The 22,725-nt window shown below is 45.2% G+C and overlaps 1 long non-coding RNA gene across 1 annotated transcript in view; it reads left to right on the top strand.

Moving 5' to 3' along the window:
• LOC127034717 (uncharacterized) overlaps positions 1–22,725 on the top strand; it is a 163,182-nt gene that overhangs the window by 139,276 nt on the left and 1,181 nt on the right. The gene's annotated exons all lie outside the window — the stretch shown is intronic.

The following is a 22,725-nucleotide window of genomic DNA, read 5'->3' as shown; positions in this document are numbered from 1 at the left end:
AAAAAACATGTGAAACTGAAAAAAAGAGTCACTTTTTCCCACTTTTTAACTTTTTTCCCACTTTACCAAGGAGGTGACGGTTCACCTGGGGAGTGCGAGGAAGAGGAAGGGTCTTATCCACTTTCTCAGTCAACCCAATGTCAACCCAATGGAGTAATAGAGCATCTTAGAGATTAGCAAGAACACTCAGCAAAATACATACATATTTTAAAATCTGTAAAATAAAAAAGCGCAGATTGTCCCCTTCACTTAGATTCAATTTATACTTTTGAAACAGCCCATAAAACAATATACAAAAATAAAATTACAATATTTAGGTATAAACCGATCCATTTAGGCCCTTAAGAGTATTAGTTTCACAAAATTCTTTTTACTTTTGCTGCTGGCAAGCAAATAGGGAACTGCCCATAAACTCAAAATGTTATCACAACTTAACTGATATTCCAGTTTTCGAGCCAATGAGGCAAAAAGGTTCTAGCTATTTAGTTTCAAATGGCAACAGAAGTAGGTAATGTGGCAAATCTTCGAGCTGGCTGGACCTACATGGGCAAAAAAAGTTGTGTGTCAGTGCTAGTGACCCTTCATTCCCGATGAGCCAACTGCATTGTTTGAAAACAGAGAGCTCTACGAGCCCTCCTCTGCTTATTATTATTCACAATTTCCAAATACTTGAGTCTGTGGGCTCAAAGAGGGATCCAAGAAGACATATCTCTTTTGTTAACCTCCACCATAGCCACTTGTTTGCAAATATCTTCAGCTCAATTATCAGAGGGGTAGCCGTGTTGGTCTGGATCTGTAAAAGCAACAAAGAATCCTGTGGCACCTTATAGACTAACAGACTTTTTGGAGCATGAGCCTTCGTGGGTGAATACCCACTTCGTCAGATGCATGTAGTGGAAGTTTCCAGGGGCAGGTACATATATGCAGGCAAGCTAGAGATAATGAGGTGATTCAATCGGGGAGGATGAGGCCCTGTTCTAGCAGTTGAGGTGTGAAAACCAAGGGAGGAGAAACTGGTTTTGTAATTGGCAAACCATTCACAGTCTTTGTTCAATCCTGAGCTGATGGTGTCAAATTTGCAGATGAGCTTCAGTTCATCTGCAAATTTGACACCATCAGCTCAGGATTAAACAAAGACTGTGAATGGCTTGCCAACTACAGAACCAGTTTCTCCTCCCTTGGTTTTCACACCTCAACTGCTAGAACAGGGCCTCATCCTCCCTGATTGAACTAACCTCATTATCTCTAGCTTGCCTGCATATATGTACCTGCCCCTGGAAACTTCCACTACATGCATCTGACGAAGTGGGTATTCACCCACGAAGGCTCATGCTCCAAAACGTCTGTTAGTCTATAAGGTGCCACAGGATTCTTTGCTGCTTTTTCAGCTCAATGGGAGTTTCCACATTGTCACAGTCCTAGTAACGAGATCCTGGCTCAAATCTCTTCTCCTCATGAGACAGAGGAGGAATGTGAACCAGGAGGCTTCCACATGCTGAATGCTCTAACCACTGGGCTGAAGGTTATAAGGGTGATGGTGCTGCTTCTCTGCCTCTCCATCCCAGGTATCTTGTGTGGATCTAGTCATCCTCTGAGCACCTACCAGACTGGGCCCCATACAAGAGTAAGGCTGAGACACATTCCCATGGCTAGTGAATTGAGAGCAGAGATGGGGAGACCCTTGCATCCCTGACTTAGGGACCTATCTCTCAGAGAGGGGTGAGGTTTACCATACATCCTATAATTAGCATCTCTGACCCCCTGCCACCCTCGCTATTCAATGGATAGGGAGGCAAGGTGTCTAACTCGGGATCACAGTGTTTCTGCGATTGTTCTAGGCAATTTAAAGTTACGTGTTGCAAAACTCAGCGTTGCAGTGCCCAAGTCCCTTTGTGACTTAGAGTCAGTTAGCTCAGCCTTCCATTCTATCTTGACCCTGGCCACTGTCTGGCCAAGCAGGGCTCTCAAAGAGAGCTGAGTGAATAACTGGGTTTTCTGTTTGGTGGCTGAACTGAAAAATAATTAAAAAAAAATCAGTTCATTTCAAACTGAAACTAATTTTTTTTTTCCTGACTGAAACAGGAAATTGGAAACGTTTCATGTGGGTCCAACACAATGTTTCCCATGTCATTTCAAAATGACATTTGCGAAATTAAATGCTGAAAGCGTTCCTATAGAAAATGTGAAAAACAAAAGTTTTCAACATTTGAGGGATTATTTTCCCTCAGGGTTTTTTGTTTGTTTTTTTGGCTGAAAGAATTTGCCACCTTTGACTTAAAATTCACAAATCATTGTAACACTCTGAAAAAATCCAGTTTGGGGGTGAATTTACTATTCCCTAGAAAAAGTTTTCAGTTCTACTCTCAGAAGATAAAGTAACCTAAGATCTATCCCAGCCCTCTTATGTTTTTTTTCAAAAGATGATCTCTGTCAACAGAAGCAAAAGCAGATTTCAAATCAAAGACCGCATACAATTACTACCCTTGGAGGAACCATATTTATAAATCAGAATTGGGAACATAAAACAATTATCCATGGTTGAGGGACCATTCCTAAAGCTGGCTTGTTCTTCTACCAAAAGGTTTCAGTTCTGAGCCCAGTTCTCTAAACTCCATGGAAGTCTATGGTATGGATTATGAAGACCATATCTAAAAGGCTGATTGATTGATAATTCCTCGGGTCATTTCTATCATCTTTTTTATGAAGAGGGAAAATAATACCCAGAAACCATCCTACTGATAAAACCCTGGTGTTGTTTACCTTAGTAAATAATTTTGCTAAAACAGCAGCCCACCAATTAATATTGTATTTGTAGACTGGTGCTGGGATAAAATCTTCACTCAGAACTTTATGATTGTAACGTTTATACTCCCTCCTTGGAAACCGCTGACTGTTCTGGAAGACTACCACAGGAAAAGACTATTGGGACAGGCTACGCCAGGGTGTTAGTAGTTGAGAAATAATTTAAAGAGCACATTTAGGGATACAAGCTTCAATATTTACACTGACCCTATCATGGCCCATTGCCACCAACTTCCAAAATAAAAATGAATTTCTCTCTAGGGCAGCAAGTTCAGATTCCTTCCAAAAGGGCCTTTTGATGATCAATCTTTTTTCTTATTTGACAATTGTCTAGACTCTCTTCCCAATGATTATTTCTAACAGAACTCACCCTAATCTGAAGCTGTTTCTTATGAGTGAAGCATTCCATGTTGTATCAGATTCCATTTTGTACAGGGCAAAAAGCTCCCTTCTTAGCAGCCAGATCATTCTTGAGTTTTGTTAATGTCAGGGACTATTATACAGACCTGCAGTGCAGCCTTAAGTCCCAATAGCTACCTCTTCAAAACAAACAGGTCATTGGATGCAATTTTTTCTTTGATTTTGAGCTTCACTAAGGGATTGTATGTCATTCACCTCAAACTTACAACTGCAAATTCAGGAATGCCTGAACCTATTTTGCCCCTATAAAAGAGGTGGCAGACAAGCCAAAATTCACCAGAAGAGGTTGATGATCACTATCTGGTTTAAAAGCCACTTTGCAAATAGAAACAGATGGTGATATAACCTACCCCAGGGGTGAACTGAATGTAAACTGGCTCTCCCCAGAATTGCAGCCTTTGGCATTCAACACTTCCAATCAGAATCTACTGACAGTTACAGAAAATTCACAACCCTGGTGTGCTGGAATGTCCACTCCCAACAAGACCTGAGGGGGTTAAGGGTGGGCAGGTTGGCCAATTAACTGCCCAGGCTGCATCTGGAGGAGGAGCCAGGCAACAGGGATTAATTAGAGACCAGGCTCAGCTGGATGGAAACAGCAAGGAGCTCTATAAAGCCCAAGACTGAGAGCAGTGTGGGGCTATAGGGAAGCAGTCTATACTGACTATATAGGTGGTGGGAGGCGTGTTTGGGACTATAGTGGGAAGCAGCCTACAATTAATTACTCTGTGAAAGGAGGGAGTTTGGGCTTGTAAACCCAGAGACAGGGAGACAGAAAGGTTAGGACAAGCAGTGAGGGATAGGATAGTGCAGACCTTGGTTGCTGATCAGAGGGTCCCTGAGCTGGGCACCTCAGTAGAGGGCAGGCCTGGGTTCTCTGACCAGCCACTGGGGAAGTGGTGTGTACAGCTGGGGAAAGTTTGCCCTGAAATCCATTGATACCATGGAGAGGGAGGAACTATCATGGCCTGGCCAGAGGGCCAAGTCATGAGGAAGCAGCAGCTCCTGAAGTAAGAGGGGCTGCAGGGTGAGAGAGGTTAATGGGTGGAGAGACTGCCAGAGGCAGGTGCAGCAGCTGGAGAGAGCTAAACCCCACAGCAGCCAGGAGAAGGTGGTCCTAGGGATGAATGGACCATGTGACACCTGGGTATTTCTCTGCTTATCCAAGGATGAAAGGAAAAGATCCTTTCTCTGAGTCAGAGAAGAGAGTAAGAGTCCTTGTCCCCAGGACTCATCAGGTATTAAATGCTCCCCAAAGAACAAATTTAGCTTCCTAAACAAGTCAAGGGGAGACTCAAGCTCTGCCCAGATGGAGACTCCTTTTTTTTTTTTTTTGAGTCCAAGGAGGACAAATTGACATCCAGGGCTAATAACTTTTACCTGGAAAAGTAAAACTAAAGGCCTTAAAAGAGGAGTACCCTGCTATTAACTTGATGGTCTCCCAATGTTAAATGTGATAACTAAAAGAGCTGGGCCACTTGCCAATCTATCCCAGTTAGCGCGTTCAACACTCTCCACTACAAAGGATTCTTAGCCAGGGAGACAAAGTCTCATCTCTTGAAAGAAGATTAAGTCAAACAGAGATAAAATTCCTATGAAACAAATCCAGAGATTTACATACAAGCTCAGCAATATTCCATGAGACAATCTGGAGCAAGCCCATCTGCTCATTCCCCCTCCTGCTGTAGGACTTCTATTGGAAGATTGTCTTTGCAAAGCTAACGGCACTGTTTGCCGTCAGGCTTATTTCCCCCAGAATGCCGAGCTTTAGCCCTATGGTTGACTGTAAGTCTTAAGTGATAAGGCCTAAAACTGGGCCATTTGGTTGAACCTGAATTACAGGATATAGGCTGACTGATTATTTTATTGTTATGTGGAGTAGAAATTCTCCCTGAATGAATGTTTTTAGGCTGTTTCCCTATCATCTTTACCCCTGTTTGGGTTAGCAGGTTCACAGAGGAGGTCTGAGTGGTGAGGAGGCCTGAGCAGTTTTGCTAAATGTGCCACAACTACCCTCCCCTTGCCCCAACCTTGAAATAAAAAAGTTTGTTCAGATTTCTGAATGCGATCCTAGGTGACTATCAAGTAGAAGTTGAGAAATGATTGTGCCTCTGTATGCAGCATTGGCAAGATCACTCCTAGAATAGTGTACCCAGTTCTGGGGTTCACACTTCAAGAAAGATGTGGAAATACTGGAGCATGTTCAAAGGAGGGGCCACAAAAACTGTGCAGGGGCTGGAAAGCAACCTATTCAGCTTAATGAATAGAAGGTTGAGAGGTAATTCAGTCATTGTGTCTAGGCATTTACACACGGAATAAAAGATCTGATAGTGGGAGAGCTTTTCAATCCTACAGACAAAAGCACAAAAAGATCCAGTGGTGGGGAGTTGAAGCTAGACAAAATCATCCTTGAAATAAGATGCAATTTCCTAGCAGTGAGGCTGGTTGAACATTGGAACAGCCCACAGCGGAGGTGGTGGACTCACCAGTGCTTAGAGAGTAGGTATCTTTATAAGGATACACTTTAATCCAAGTTCTGTGAGGAAATCTATGGCCTGAGGGGGGCGGTAGAGGAGGAATGGGCTGGATGGGCCCTTCTGGCCTTGAAGACCATGAATCCATGAATCCCCCTGTGTATTCCATTCCTTCACGTGCCATAGGGAGTGCAGGAAGTTCTGCAGTGCCCGCAACATGTTCGTAACCCTTGCAGCTCTGCATGAAGACAAAGACTATAATCAGATCTCATGTTTCAGAGCTTTAACCAGTTGCCTGCAGGGGTCAGGATGCACAACTGGACAGATGTATTCTGGGGATTATTTTCCACTTTCCTCTGATGCATCAGGCATTGGCTGAGCTGGAGACAGGACATCAAATGGAGGGGGGGTGCAGTGCTCAAAGGTGGTACAGAGAACACTCTTTCTTAGATGCCCGGCTGTTGAGTCTTGCTCACATGCTCAGGGTTCAACTGATCTCCAGATTTGGGGTCAAGAAGGAATTTCTGCCCCAGCTCAGATTGGCAGGGACCTTGGAGTTGTGTTTTTTTTTTTTTTTTTAACTTCCTCTGCAGTCTGGGATGTGGATCACCTTGCTAGGGCCATCTGGGCATGTTTTTCCTGTCATTGTAGCAGCCTTAAGCACTGGTGGCACTTGGATCTCCCCTTGTCTCTGCCTGTGGCACACAGCAGTGTAGTCTCTTGTGGACTGAAATGCTTTAGTCTAACCCAAGTTATTGGGGTCACCATGGAGGCAACGGGGTGAAATTTAATGGCCTGGGATGTACAGGGGGTCAGACTGGAAGACCTAATGGTCCCTATAGTCAAACAGAGATCAGCACATGGCAAAGCTCTGCTGATAAGCTTGGAGGACAGGCAGTGCTATTTCCCCTGTGCAGAACCAGGAGCAGCAAACAATCTTGGAGTGAATCGAAAAGAGAGGGCTGCCTGCCTATTAGGCACGTTATCGTGAGAGGGCTGTGCAGTCCTCATCTTAAAGGGAGTGGTACCCAACCATTGATCACTCCTGGGAGCCACACATTGAACTTCAGAACTCAAAGTGGGAATGAGGCAGGTGCCAGAGAACAGGACAGGTGGATCAGAAAGCTCATCAGATAAAACATTCTCCATGAGCCCCTCACTCAAAAATAGCTGAGTGAGAGTTTGGGGTACAATGAAATTCTCCAGTCTAGTCGAAGCAAAGGTGGGAATCGGGGTGGCTCTAAGCATTTTGCTGCCCCAAGCACAGGAGGTCCGCCAAAACTGCAGGACCAACAGACCCTCCTTAGGCAAGCCACCGAAGGCAGCCTGCCTGCCGCCCTCACAGCAACCGGCAGAACGCCCCCAGTGACTTGCCACCCCAAGCTTGTGCTTGGCGTGCTGGGGCCTGGAGCTGCCCCTGGTGGAAATGGAATCAAAAGCATATGAACGCTTTGTTTTGATTTAGAATTTTCCAGTCAACAACTGAAAAATGTGCAATGGAAATTACTCATTTGAAAATGTTTGTAGGAAAGAAACGGGTTATTTTTTAGCAGCTCTGCTCCAAACACGGCTTCCAGCTAAGGCTCAATCTGTCCCTGTTAGCAACTTTTCAGTCTTCAGAAACAGCTGCTCTTTCTAGGGTGTATGACACACCCCTGCCAAGATCTCCATTATTTCAGTTCCATACTATCTAGGGTCATTTACTGTGCTTGGCTCTCTCTGACTGCTTCATACCCTCCTCCTCAGATATGGCAGCCTCCACAAGGCAATACACACTACAGCATGGTGGGAAATGGTTTTCCGGCATGCAAGAATTGTCATGATTTCAAACAAATTTTCCCATCCTGAATCAGGACAAAAATTTGAAATGTCAAAAACGTTTGCAAACTGATTATCCAAAAAGATTCAGGCTGGGGCCATCGAAATGTTTCGTAGTCATAATGTCAGAACATTTCATTTTGATTCCAATCTTTTTAATGTGACTGTAAATTAACTAAAATTTTGAAATGAAAAGTCATTCTGAACTGAAATGTTTTTGTTTAGAAAATTGGAAGTTCTGACAATATCAGAGTTGTTTTTTTTTTTTCAATTGGTTTTCCTATAGGGAGATTCGGCAAAACTGACCCTTCCCAGTGAACACTTCTGATTTTGGCCTGTCAGCATTTTCAGATGAAAAGATGTTTTTTCAAAAAATTCCTGAGCAGTTCTAGCTACCACTGATTTCCCAGAGAACCAGCTCAGGGATCAGCAGTCACCCAGTCCAATCTACAGTAAAGTGGATGCAAAACATTTACCTTTCCCACCCCCTTGATTGTCTCCCTCCCCTCACCTCTAGTTGGGGGACTACAATCCCTTGCTCCCAGTATGGGCAAATGCTTTGTGCTATCTCCCTAGACACTTGCCTGGTCTATCTAGCATTGCTTTGTCCTTCTGATTTTCAAATTCTATCTTAACCAGCAAAGTTGTGCCATCGCCTTCTACTTTTCAAGGATGTTCTTGATATCCTAGTAAACCTATGAGGTCAAATCCTGCTCTTACTTACATTGGTGTAGATGGGGAGTAAATCCATTGACATCACTGGGGCAGCTGGATTTATTCCTGAGTGTCGGAGAGCAGGATCTGGCCCTTATACTTTTCAGCTTAGCCAGGCAGGCTTTGTACTTTTTGGTTTTGCTGGCATGTGCCCAGCCATCAGCCCCACTTCTCCAGTGCTGTCTGCCATCTGTCCTAGGGAATAAGACCACTGTCAGCTCCCAGTGCATGTACAGGGGCGAGTTAACAACTGAAATGATGCTGACTTCTCTGAAGAGGAGACAGAGGCTACAGATTATTCATTTGCTTTATTACTTTGTGCTGACTAGAAACTAACCTGAACGACTTGGTCAAATACTGTGGAGACTGGGTTTAAATAATTCAAAGAGAGGCTGTTTAGTGCTGTGCAACATCCTCTTCTCCTGGCAGCAGGGAGTCACTGACCAGGGCCAGAACCTTTGACTTTTCTCCCTCTCATCTGGGCCTGGGCTGAGGGGGAGTCCATGTTTTCTGCTTCACTCAGCTCAGGCTGGCAGGTGTGGGGCGCTGTCTATGGTAATATCGCTGCAGGATGCAGGGTAAACCAGCACTCAGTCTGTATCCAAAATGAACACTAAATGTAGACTCCGTCCGAGCCAGGCTGTCCCTTCACCGTGAGGGGCTGCCCAACCCTGGCTCTTCCGTCCCCAGCAAACTGCCCGTCTGCAACACCCATGCAAAATCCTCCTGATTGGCCTCAGCAGGCATTTCTAGTCCCTTCTGTTCCCACCCTGGCTCCAAGCATGCTGGGAAATGGAGTCAGAGAGCCCTGGGAGCCGGTAGTGCTGTAGGACCCCCTAGGGGCTCTGTCTGGCACCCCAAGAGCTGGCAGCCTCCACCGGCAGTAGCCCTAATAGTCAGAGGACTAGCCTAACAGCCAGTGAGCAGCCATGATCAGGTCAAGCCAGAACTTCTGAGGCCTGGTCCACACCACAGAGTTAGGTTGACGTAGGCTGCCTTGCGTCGACCTAACTCTTGAAGCGTCGATGTTTAAATTTTGTTCTTGCTAATGTAACTGCCCCGCTACGCTGATTTAATAACTCCATCTCCAGGAGCGACGTACAGCCTAGGTCGATGCAGTTCGTTTGGCACCGTGTCAGTGTAGACACAGAGTTGCTTATGTTGACTGGTACTGGCTTTCAGGAGCCTTCCTATACTGACAGTAGAATTGGTAAAAGCGCTCCTGGCAAGGACAGGCATAGCCGGAACAAGGAGCAAAGTGTGGAGACGCACAAGCGATGTAATTAATGCAGCGGCTGTATGCCAACTTAGGTTGACTTAATTTTGTAGTGTAGACATGGCCTGAGTGGTCCCCAAGGGATGCTTCATTTAAGGCATGTTGGACAAGTCCAATCTGGAGGATGCAGAAGGGTGAGGTGTCTGTGGTGAGGTCTGCATCAGAGAGGAAAGGTCATGAGCTCTGAGTCAAATGAAGCTGGGTAGAGGGCACTGTCACTGAATACTTGGGAAATGTTGGGGTTGAGGAGCAATTCCTTGCTTAGAAGCTTTTACTGGCCAAGAATGGGATGTCCCTCCAGAGAGAAGGACCACACGTTTCCTTCTACACCTGCTCACGCTACCAGGGAGGTGGCCAATTCATGCCAGATGTGACAGTAGCCATGTGATGTGGATAACTGATCACTAGGGACAGGCCTTAGCCCCACAGGCAGGGAGAAAGGAGAGCTTGATGCCCACAGGCCTTGTAGGGCCTGCAGGAGCCAGGCTCAGAAAAACCCTCCCCCTGCACAGGGCTCCTACAATAGTGTCTGCGGCTGTGGACAGGCAAAGAGAGAGTCAGTCTGCTTGGCGAAGAACAGACTCTCCAGCTGGCAGGCAGAGCTGCCACTCCTTGGGTACTGGCACACTGTGGCCCACACATGGCAATTGCCTGGTTAAAAGAGGTCAATGGAAACACAGCCAGCCTTTCTCCAGCCTGGGGAATCCTTCCTGAGGTGACTGGTGTGCTTTACAGAGGAGAGAGAGGCCTGAGGGCGGGCCGAGTCAGAGCCCAAGCTGTGTGTCTGCACCTTAGCCTCACTCAGGCCACAGGAGAGAGAGGCCAGCTGCTGACGTCAAAGTGGCAGCTGTCACATCTGGCTCAGGCCCAACAGGCTTCTGGGTTGAAACTGAGCATAAAACTGCTGCCTTTGGGCCTGATGAGACCTCATTCGGGGGCAGTAGATGTCCTTGGAAACATGTTCTCTAACTCCTGCCTTGTCATCTGCGCCAGCTGCCTTGTCTCAGCTCAGCTGCCTCCCTCAGCAGGGGACTCTGAGCCCTGCTCAGCCAGCCCAGCAGCAGAACCAGACCAGGTCACAATGTTCGAGGGGGTTCTGTGAGAAACGTCCAAAGGAAATGCACGAGTTTTCTTTCATTTGGGAGGTCTCACTTTCCCCAGGTTTTTCAACATGATTTGAAACTCAATGAAACTTCTCCGTTGAGAACCTTAAACACTGCTCTGTCCACCCTGGCTCACGTGGGACATTAGCTGACAGGCACATAGGGTGTGAAAAAGTGAAAACAGATTTTCTGCGTTCCACTCTCAAAGCAAACAGCCCCTGTACACTGACACAGACCACGCTGTCTGAGTAGCTCCTGAACCTACACATCTCTTAGACCTTATGTACCAGCCAGATCAGATTAGAGCTATATAGCCCATAGCCAAAGAAACAGGACAACTGGCTGAGCTAGAGAGAGATGGCAATGTTTAGCAAACACTTCTACACAAGTTGGTTGGACAGTAGTCAGTAGCAGTGCAAGAGTGCAGAGGGAAGATTTTTTGGGGTAAGTTTCACCAAGATTTTCCATCCCTTTTTCTTCTTTTATTACCTAAACTTCCAATGTCCAGGTTTTTCAACATTTGTTTTTTAAAAGCTTTGTTGTTCCTTTGTAGGTCATTTTGTTTATTGGTTTGATCCAAAATCTATTGAAATCAAAACGGCTCTAAATAATTGCCATGTCGCTACAATCATATCTACTTCTTAATCAAGTAGCGTGGTTTTTGGTCAATAAGCATGTGCTGACAATTCTTTCACGTTTTATTAACCTTTTTATTACAGAACTAATTTATATACAGCAGTAGTATCTCTGTCTATCTATCTATCTATCTAATCTTGCTCATCTGGGCAATCAGCCACAGCTTGCCTATGTGACAACTATTTACCAAATAACTGAAATGACAAAAAAAGAGAGAAGCTGAAAAGAAGAGATGAATTGAGGTGTTTTTGATTGAAGTTTACTGTTATTGATCATCTCACCAGTTAAAAGACTGAGACTCGTAATATAAGCTCTACAGTGAATGTTGATACACTGCATTCCACCTTCCTTATAGATTTGAGGAAAATAAGCACAAATATTCAGCATCTCATCACAAAAAAGTCAATAATGAAATCATATTGTACAATCCAAGGTACAACCATGGCACTTTTATTAAGATATGTAGCATACTGTCACCATAAGAAAGGAATTCATAATAGGGAATTCTCAGATGTGCCATCAATCTGTGGCGTAAATATATGTATATTAAAATTAAAACCAGTACCTTCTACACTGAAATGATATTATACCAGGCAACAGAGATTTTATATTAAAATCTGTTGCGGTGTTTTTAAAACGTGTAACATTCTCCCCATGAAATTGCTGTAACTCATACGATGGAGGATTTTATATCACCCCATATGCCTTCATTCTACATATATTTAAAAATCGTTAGCACATTTGTTCAATAAAATTAACGCGGCTCATTGCAATGCCACCACAGCACCATAGCGGTGTAGATTCGGTTCTGCGATTCACAATGGGACGATGGGTGCAACACATCGTAAAGTTCCAAGGTGATTACAGCGGAGCGTGAGCTCTGCTGAGGGAGTGTTCTGCATGTGGAGCTCCTCTTAAAGCCAATGGGAGTCGGGTGCATGGAATCAGGGCCACTTGCCCAGACATATGGAGGTGATAAGGGGAAGACAAGATAATTGACCAGAAAACAGGAACTATGAGCATATATTCACTGGAGTTAGCAATGCCCACAACAACTTCTCCGCTGCTACAATCCTGCTATTCCCCTTACTTCTTCAGAGGGAATGGAGCCTTTCTTTGTCTGAGGGCTTCCTGTTTTTCTGTGCATTGTGACCAGGAGTGAAAGTAACTTAAAGGACTTACCGGTACTCCGCAGTCCTTGGGAGGGAGCGGAGCCTCAACCAGAAGAGGCGGGGACTTTAAATACCTGGGAACTTTAAATCAGGATTTAAATCACGGCAACATTTTTTTTTAATTTTAAACAATTCCAAAGCATTACAAATGGTTAAATGAAAAGTTTGTCAAAATGTTTAGTTTGCTCTTAAATTAATTTTTTTTCAAACTTTTCGTTTTCACTCTAACCTGAAACTAAATGGTTTTTCAACTTTTTGAAACTGTCAGTGAACCCCCACCCCCAAAAAAAAAAATCTTGACACCATGCAAGACACTGCATTTAGCCATATGGAGTGGAAATCCATCAACCTCACGAAGCTTTTTACAAGATCAGACTAACATGGCTACCCCTCTGATACAAAAAAAAATCTGTTATTCACACAGCTCCACTCCCTCCCATTCCATACTCACAATTGTCCTTTGCCTAAGCTCATAAGCTTGGTCTTACATCTTATTTGTGGAGTGCTGCCCTGCCCTGTAGAAACCTCCATCTTCACATCTGACTTCTGTGGGTCCTTGTGGGACTGGTCCTGCTTTGAGAAGGGGCATGAACTAGATGACCTCCTGAGGTCTCTTCCAACCCTAATCTTCTATGATTCTAAAAATGTCTAAATTCCTCCATGGACCCTTTCAAGCCATCCCCCCCCCCCGGCTTCTACTGCAGTCTTTGTACACATGTTCATCTATGAAATTCATATATTAACCAGCAACCTTTTAAGAGCAAGAGATGGCTGTTGACTGTAAGCAATTGTCCTTCAGCCACTTCATCTCCCCTGAAGGGATTTGGATCTGGATCACAAAAGGAAATGGGTGTTGTCACTTTGAGAGTCACCACGTCTAACTTTGAGGTGCCTAAAAAAATCACAGGAGTCAAGGACTGCTGGAGTCAGGCACCTAGGATCCAAACACAGTGAATGGGGAGAGACAGGAACTTTAGATGGTGATTCACAAAACCCGTAAGCCAGGTGGGCAGCCACCTAAGCTAGCTAATCAGTGGTGCCAACCAGTGTGTGTGTGTGTGTGTGTGTGTGTGTGTGTGTGCGCGTGGGGTTACGGCCCACCCCCTCTAGGAGACAGGCCACTGAATTAGAAGTTTAGAGGGAGTGCCTCCTCCAGCTGTGTTGCATGAATTTGCCTGAGGGGCCCAATGCAATAGGCTTGCTCAGAGGCTGCCTAGTGGATCAGGCCTGCACACGACTTAGGCAGTCGAATGTCTCTTTTCCCTGGTTTGTGAATCACTCCAGGGCTCGGGCGCCAGGTGCCTGGACAGAGGCAGCAGGGCACGTGCCCAGAGGCTGAGACTTAGGCACCAAGGGAACTTCTTACTGCCAGAATGTAAGTGCCCAGTGAGTTTAGTCACCCACAGGGTTCAGTGGGAGTTTTGTGAAAGGCAGGAGAGCCTAAAACTGGCATGTAGGTGGCTAAACCCCTGACTTGGGTGCCTAAGTGCTTTTGAGAACATAAGCCTTGATGATTTCCATTATCAACAGCAGGAGCATCTTCCTCAATGGACAGGAAGGTCAGTGGTGCTGGGTAACAGAGTGTCTCCAGCCTGAATTCTGAGTCACTTTCACCCTGTGTCAAGCACTTTAAATTCTTCCTCAGCAGTTTTGACTTGAATGGTACAAAACTCTAGTCCTAGATCTTGTAAATGCCTTGGTGACTTTGAGAGCAGCTTGTTTCCAAAGAGAATTATCCCTGATTTCTACTTGTTTTTGTTCAGTACATATAGTGAATAAAGCTGCTAAACATACTGAAGGTTATAGTCTTACCTGTAAACAAAATTTAGCTTCAAAACATGCTATCTGATCCATCTATCTACCTGTCTATGCATAACAACTAAACACTACCCAGGTAAATTAGATTGGTATGAAGTATCAGAAGGGTAGCCATGTTAGTATGGATCTGTAAAAGCAGCAAAGAATCCTGTGGCACCTTATAGACTAACAGATGTTTTGGAGCATGATTGGTATGGTTTTGGTAGATTGGTATGGATATATAGACTCATTCATTGACAATAGCTGAGTCCACTAAAAGAACATTCGTGCCAGAAAAGCCCTTTGATGCAGTGGGTGAATTACTAATCCATGTGAACACTCTGCTTCTAGATGTGATTTATCCTAATTTAGCTCTTGCTATTGTCTTGTGTATCGTCTTGGAATAAGGCAATCTTGAAAATACACCCCAGACACACTAATGCATTGAATGCTCACTGCAGAATTATGGAGTGTTTTGGCAGCTCCTCTTTTTATGCCCGATGACGCCTTTTCGGAAGGAATTTTTTTCAGCTGGTTGCATTTTTCTTAGAATTTTCTTTTTAATAATATGGCCTTTTTTTTTTCCTTCCAAAAATTAAACTGTTGGCAAAAAATTGTCAGCATTAGCCACATTTTCATTAAATCTTCCATGATCGTTTTTACTATTCTTTTTAGCGCAAACATTGAGATTTTCAGTTGACTGAAAACTCCTTTTTTTTAACTGAAAACCACATTTTGGGCATGTCCACACAGCTGATGGTAAAGCGCTGCCACTTTAATTCAGAGCTCTTCCAGTGCTGTAAAAAACCCACCTCCATGAAGGGGAATAGCTACCAGCTCTGGGAGTGCGCTGTAGTGCTGTCTACACTGCCACTCTCAGTGCTGAAACTTCCATCACTCGGGAGGGTGTTTTTTCACCCCCTGAGTGAGGAAAGCTTCAGCACTGTGAGTGGCAGTGTAGACTCATAGACTCATAGACTCTAGGACTGGAAGGGACCTCGAGAGGTCATCGAGTCCAGTCCCACGCCCTCATGGAAGGACCAAATACTGTCTAGACCATCCCTAATAGACATTTATCTAACCTACTCTTAAATATCTCCAGAGATGGAGATTCCACAACTTCCCTAGGCAATCTATTCCAGTGTTTAACTACCCTGACAGTTAGGAACTTTTTCCTAATGTCCAACCTAAATCTCCCTTGCTGCAGTTTAAGTCCATTGCTTCTTGTTCTATCACTGGAAGCTAAGGTGAACAAGTTTTCTCCCTCCTCCTGATGACACCCTTTTAGATACCTGAAAACTGCTATCATGCCCCCTCTCAGTCTTCTCTTTTCCAAACTAAACAAACCCGATTGTTTCAGCCTTCCTTCATAGATCATGTTCTCAAGACAAGTCTTTTCTGTAAAGAAAGAGTTTCAAAATTGATTTCAGTAAATTTTTTATGCAAATTTCAGCAAAAAAAATCAATTAAAATATTGTGGAAAAGTTTACAAACCATGGATCTATCTTGAGCTCTGCAAAATGGAAACTGTTTGGAAATGTTTCTCAAAATCCATATTTCAGCTTACTCCAGAACATTTGCAGCCACTGGTGTGTTCAGAGGTCCCTGTGCAGACACTGTGTGTCATCAGTTATTGCTGTGATGCATTTTCCTGCTGTCAGTTATATGCTAGATGCGCCATTTCCCTGATGGTAGTATCTCAGTTTGTATCTTTAATCAGTTAATTACTATCTATGTGCAGTTACTTTCTCCTACAAAGCCATAGTCTCATAGACACACACGACCTCATTAGCCATTGCTTATCCTGGTAGAGTATGTCCTCATTCAAACCTCAGGTCCCCCAGATCATGGGCAAAGCACTAAGATTAGGGCTAGCCCAGAATAACATCCCCAGCCTCTCTGGGACTCAACCACGGAGGGGAGGGGGCAGGGAGATATGGTAACGAATAAAGTCCCTGTTGGAATCCAGGATACCAACATGACTCTGTTATTAGTCACTGTCTCCCACAGAAATCATATGGCCCAACTGGAATCAGCTCCCGACAGGGATGTTATTAAGAGACAAGTCACTAGCATCCCCAGCTCCCTGCCCCAGCTGGTCAGAGGACTCAGCCTGAAGTGGTAGCAGGGACTCTAGAAATGCTCGCAGGATAGTGTTGTCTGGTGGGGTGAGGCCTGCTCGTGGCAGACTCATAGACTCATAGGTCAGAAGGGACCAATATGATCATCTAGTCTGACCTCCTGCACAAGGCCGCTCAGGACTCGACTCCCGTACAGGGAGATGCTGTTGCACTAACCTGTGGGGATTACCTACAGGGCAAGAGCAAGTGGCTGTATCACTGCAGGGGAAGGCAGCTTTAAACCCCACAGAATCCTGCCCCCACCACGCTTTGAGCATTGCCAGGGGTCCTGGTCCCACACCCTGCCCAGCTGGTCCCTCCCATTGCATGGGCTGCAGAGTATGGTTGTGAGCAGCTTTTGCCATTGCATGGAACTGTCCATCACTGGGGTAGCAGCCCAAGGAGTTTGTCCAGGCTGCAGGGTGAAGCCAGGAGCACTGAGTTTAAAGCAACCAAAAGACAAATTCCACTGCATGCCAGGCAAAGCTTCCCTATGGCCAGGAGACCAGCTGCCTAGGGACACGTTCTGACATTTAGATTAGACATTGGCATGGGAAGGGCAGCATAGACTGGCCCCTGCATGGGGCAGGGGCTGAACAAGGGGTCTCCTTGCTGCTCTAAGTGCCCAACCAACCATGGGGCAAAGCCACCCAGCCCTTTCTGTGAGTGGCCCTAGGATGGTGCCCCTCCTGCCAGGCATAGTCTGAGTCGTGGTGATCCTCCAGTTACTCTGGGCCCCGTCAGTCATGATGCAAGGAGTCCCCCTGAGTTCCGGTGGGGCTGATCAGGAAGCCTGGCATGCTCAGCATGAGGTTTCCCCTCCTAGCAATGTCAAAGTTTTTCTCAGAGTTTTTCTTCACAATGTTGTGTGTTGTCAAAAACCAAACCGAACCAACAACAAAATGGACATTTACTGTGGAAATTTCCATTTTCACCAAAAAAGAGACTGTGTTTGACAAAAAAATATTCAGAACAAAATATTTTGAGCAGCTCCAGTAACGGGGGAGACAGGACTGGGCCCTTGATCTAGAAATGAAGACACTGTTCAAAAGCACCAGATAGTACAAAATGCAGCAGTCCTGTCTTCAGAGTCATCAAGATAGCCAGGAACACATCGCTAAGTGCTCATCTCTGCACGGGCTCCCCAGGAAATAGAGTCCAGCTCAAGGGGCTCTGAACTGGTCAGGCTCTGTGGGGTAGATAGACGTGTGACTGAGGACTAACTCTCCTGAATCTCACAGAATAAAAGCTGCACTCAGCAGAGGGGAGTTGGCTCAACGTTTTATCTGAGCTGCACTTTAAAATGCAGAGGAGGTTCCCAAACTGTTGCAGGAGCAACTGCTGTTTTGCATTTCAAATGTAGTGCAGAAAGTTAGTGTGAGTCACACACTGTGCGCTCTCTCTCTCTCTCTCTCTCTCTCTCTCTCTCTCTCTCAGACTTTATATATGGTCTTTGTTGCTTTCCTTAATCTGTGATATCTCACAGACTGAACGTGCATGTTTTGCTCATTCCTAATTTAAGCAAATCCTGTGGCACTCCTACCCACGCTGAAGAGGAGCTGGGAATGTCTCTGTTTCCGAAAGCCCCCTGGTGCTTTCTGATTTCTTTGGCTCATTTCTTGTAACTAGCACATTGTAACTCTGCTCCAATTGACCTCACTTAACTGGCACTTAACAACAATTTACGCTTGGCAATTTGGAGCTTGTATTGCTCTGTTTATTTACATCTGTGTATTTCTGGCACTAACCCCTGCTGCTCCTGTTTTAGAAGCCAGCAAAAGTGCAGCAATTAGTTTGTTCAGATGTACCTCCAGTATAATGAGGAGTGTAATACCTGGGGGCGCGGGAGAGGTGACGCATGGCTCCAGCCTGGAAAGTTCAGGCGTGCTCTTGGCTTTTTCTGATCGTAGCACATCCTGGCTGGAGTCTGTCCAAGGGTCAGCGCTATTTGGAGTTGCTGCCTGGGCTTGTGTGGGACTATGCCATGGGAGAGAACTGTAGGGGAGAGCTATTCCCAGCACTTTCACACTGCTCCTGTTGCTACGGAAACAAAGTCCTTTGACTGTTGGTCTGAGGCAGGGCTGTGCTAGGTCTGGGCTGCTGGGGATCATTAGAAAGCAGGCACTATTCTTGGAGAATGCCAGGGTGAGGAATGAGTCGAACAGCGGGAGGCCTCACCCGGGCCCGGGGATTTGGCCCAGGGGATGCATCAAACAGGATGCCAACAACTGCATGTGGTCTCAGATGTGTTAGCTGGACTTGTGTACATTTCACGAGGCAGCACTTTATTTCTCCTTCTCATGAACAGATCATGGGTTCTCACCCTGTGGCACGTGTTCCACTGGGGGTTCGTTAATTTGTTGGAAATGGCACACCACTGCCAGGAAATGTCTGAGAAGCAAAGTGCACTCTTCCGAGTTTTAAACACACACAGAAACACCCACACTCTCTCTGTCTTCTGGCTTTATCAATACCCATCTACCCACCCACCCACCGATACACGCACTTAATGCTGATTAATGACACGTTGTTCATTTTCTCCAGTGTTTGGTATTTTCTTGATTTCCATTGTATACAAGACATGCAGAGCAGGCTTCAGCTCACGTTCACCAACAAACCAGATGCAAATTGGTAGGAACGTCAAACTTAAATTCGACAAGTTACATAGTCAAGCCGCTGGCTGCAGTTCAGCTGCACTCACCAAAATACATCACATCATTTATGACATCTTTAATTGTATCTTGCAATTTGAGTGACACCAAAGACAAACCATAATAATGGTGGCTTCGTGGCTGTTTCTCTTTGATGCACTGTCTAAAACCCTGAACTCTTTGTAGAGGATGCTGTACTCCAACATTTAGGCCTCTTTGGGCATTTATTTTACTACGGAGTCTGGAAGTATTTTAAGGCAGTCTATTAAGGCCTAAAATAGATGTGCCCCAAAAGAAAACATTTGCCTGTGATACTTCAAACACCCAATACTTACAAAGGTAGAATGTGAACCACTGGAAAAGAACGTCTGCCCCATCTCATTTTGTGGCCACCTCTGACCATGCCGGGGGAGGAGGCTGGTTTGATTTTTGCCTTTTACATTTAAGTACCAACTTTCCCCCAAAGCTACACAATCTTAACCTCTGTTCATGTGAGAGGCTGTCAGTGATGAAGGGTTGACACTGCTCTCTTATGAGGAGAGAATATTTATCTTAGAGAAGAGATAAATGAGAGGAGATTTGGTAAAAGTCTATAAAAGAATGACTTGTCTACAGCAGGTAGATTCGGAGTTCCTGTTTTCCCTATCTCATAACACAAGGGACATACAATGACATTCAAAGGTGAGAGATTCAAATCCAGCAAAGGAAATACTCCTTCAGAAGAAGCATAATTAGCCTGTGGAACTCACTGGGGCCAATAATTTAGCAAGATTCAAAAAGGGATTGGACATTTCTATGGATCGCAAGAATATCATAGCGATCATAGTTAATGTGAACAAATTTCAGGAAGGAGATAAAATCTCAGAGATCAGGTTTTAAGTTGATCTCTGACAAAAGGGTTTAAAAGGAGACATAATGTGTATGTTGGGATGGGGGTGCAAATTATCCAATGTCTGTGTACTGCAGCATCCAGTGCTGGGGCCACTGCTGAAGGCAGGAAACTGGCCTAGATCGATCTCAGGTCTGATTCAGTCTGTCAATGTCTGTGTTCCTATGTTCCAATTTGTGCAAAGACTGATGCTTTCTTCTGAGCCATCCCCCTCACTCAATCTGCCCACTCTGTCCTTTGTTACCTCCCATCATCCTGACTTGGGTTCTTCCAGCTGTTACGGAACTCAAGAATTCAGCATGGCAAGCTGCCTGAATATACTGACAATGAGCCATGGCATTTCTTTTAATCAGGGTAGCTGAACAATCTTCCATCAAAATTTTTTTGATAGGACATTGGGTTTTCAGCAAATATTTTCAGTTTCTGCTTTCCTGGGCATTTTTAAATTTGTCGCCAAAACTGGTTGAAGGAGCACCAAGCAGCCAGAGCCAGTTATGGATCTGCCCCACTTCTTTTACCAAGTGAGGGCAGCCTGGATTCATCAACTTCTGCACTTCTCCAGCCCTACTGGATGCGACTCTGCAGATCCCTGAAGAGAAGAGGAAGAGCCTCCTGGGGCAGAGGTTTAAAATATTCTCTCCCCTGCCAGGGCCGGCTCTAGCAATTTCGCCACTCCACGCACGCAGGCAAGCTGCGGGGGGCGCTCTGCCACTCGCCTGTCCCGCAGCTCCGGTAGACCTCCCGCAGGGGTTTCTGCAGACAGTCAGCTGGTCCCGCGGCTCTGGTGGAGCTGCCGCAGGCGTGTCTGCGGGAGGTCCACCGGAGCCACGGGACCAGCGTACTGTCCGTAGCCAAGCCTGCGACAGGTCCACCGGAGCTGCCTGCCCCCTTCCCAGCAACCGGCAGAGCGTCCCCCGCAGCGTGCCACCCCAAGCACGCACTTGGCGCACTGTGGCCTGGAGCCAGCCCTGTCCCCTTCAGTCCAGTTGGCTCGGAGTGAGATGAAAGTTACCATTACTTTAATCTCTCTCTGATAGCTGTTGCAGGATAATATAATTCTTCACACAATGCACAGTTTCTCTGTGGAACTCACTGCCAGGGGATGCTGTGAAGACCAAAAGTGTAACTGGGTTAAAAAAAAGAATTAGATTAATGGCTATTAGCCAAGATGATCACGGACACAAGCCCATGCTCTGGGTGTCCCTAAACCTCCAGCTGCCAGAAGCATCTGGCACTGACCACTGTCAGACAGGATACTCGGCTAGATGGACCATTGGTCTGACCCAGTATAGCTGTTATTTTCTTAATGTAAAGTACTAGCCAACAATCAGTATAATGGTCCACAGAATGCACAGTACTGGTCCTAGAGATGTTGGATTTGTCTCTCCAGATTGACCAGGAAGCTAGGTTGTCCTTCCTGTCCTGTCTACTGTAACTTGCTGCATGCTGTCCCCCATCCCTCATCCACATCTGGATTCTGTCATATCCCACATCATGGGAGAGTTGTAGTTTGCATTATTTCTCCCCCACTGGGCTAGGTTGCAGTTCTCCGATCCGAACCTCATTCTCATATTTCTTGCCCATATTTTGAACCTATCTAGGTCCCTTTGTATTCCGTTCCTGTCCTTGTTAACGTTCACAACACCTTCTAATTTAGCATTAGCTGTGAATTTCATTATCATGGTGCTAAAGCCAGCTCCTTAACAAGGATTAAATAAAACCAGACTGAACAAGGATCCTCATGACAACTGCTAGGCCTCCCCCAGCAAGAGGTAGTAACAATGAACAGACTCCTCTGAGAGTTCTCAAACAATTAACCATGGGGGCTAAAAGCTATGAGTCTTCTGGGAATTGGAATAATTTTCACTAACACCCTGGGAATAACGAGCATAGTGACCTCACCAAGCCTATCAGATCTAAGTGGTCACTCCTTCTCCTTCAGTGGAGCCACACTGTCTTCATGAGAGCTACCCCCAGTTAGCTAAGTGGGAGGAAAATTGGGTCCTGTGTTTCAGCAGAGCCATATACATGGGCTGTAGAAATGTTTTGCAATAATAAAATTAACAATGATATTGGCAATCTATGGGTCATTTGCTGCCCTAAGAACGGCCATACCAAGTCAGACCAAAGGTTCATCTAGCCCAGTATCCATCTTCCTACAGTGGCTGAAGCCAGATACTTCAGAGGAAATGAACAAAATGGGTAATCATCAAGTGATTCATCCCGTCACCCATTCCCAGCTTCTGGCAAACAGGCTAGGGAGACCATCTCTTACCATCCTATCTAATAGCCATTGATGGACATATCCTCCCTAAATTTATCTAGCTCTTTACTGAACTCTGTTATAGTCTTGTCCTTCACAACATCATCTGGCAGAGTTCCACAGGTGGTGTGTGCATTATTTGAAAAAAATATTTCCTTTTGTTTGTTTTAAATCTGCTGCCTATTATTTTCATTTGGTGACCCCTACTTCTTGTTTCATGAGAAGGAGTAAATAACACTAATTATTTTATAGACCTCTATCATATCCCCCCTTACTTGTCTCTTTTCCAAGCTGAAAAGTCCCAGTTTTAATCTCTCCTCATATGGAAGCTGTTCCATACCCCTAATCATTTTTGTTGCCCTTTTCTGAACCTTTTCCAATCCCAAAACATCTTTTTTGAGATGGGGCGACCACATCTGTGCACAATATTCAAGATGTAGGTGTACCATGGATTTAAATAGAGGCAATATGATATTTTCTGTTTTATTATCAATTCCTTTCTTAAAGATTCCCAACATTCTATTAGCTTTTTTGATTGCTGCCGTACATTCAATGGATGTTTTCAGAGAACTATCCACAATGACTCCAAG

This window comes from Gopherus flavomarginatus, chromosome 15 (assembly GCF_025201925.1).
Source record: "Gopherus flavomarginatus isolate rGopFla2 chromosome 15, rGopFla2.mat.asm, whole genome shotgun sequence".
NCBI classification, from domain to species: Eukaryota; Metazoa; Chordata; order Testudines; family Testudinidae; genus Gopherus; species Gopherus flavomarginatus.
Note: the sequence above shows the minus strand (reverse complement) of the source record. Positions and strands in the feature narration are given on the sequence as shown.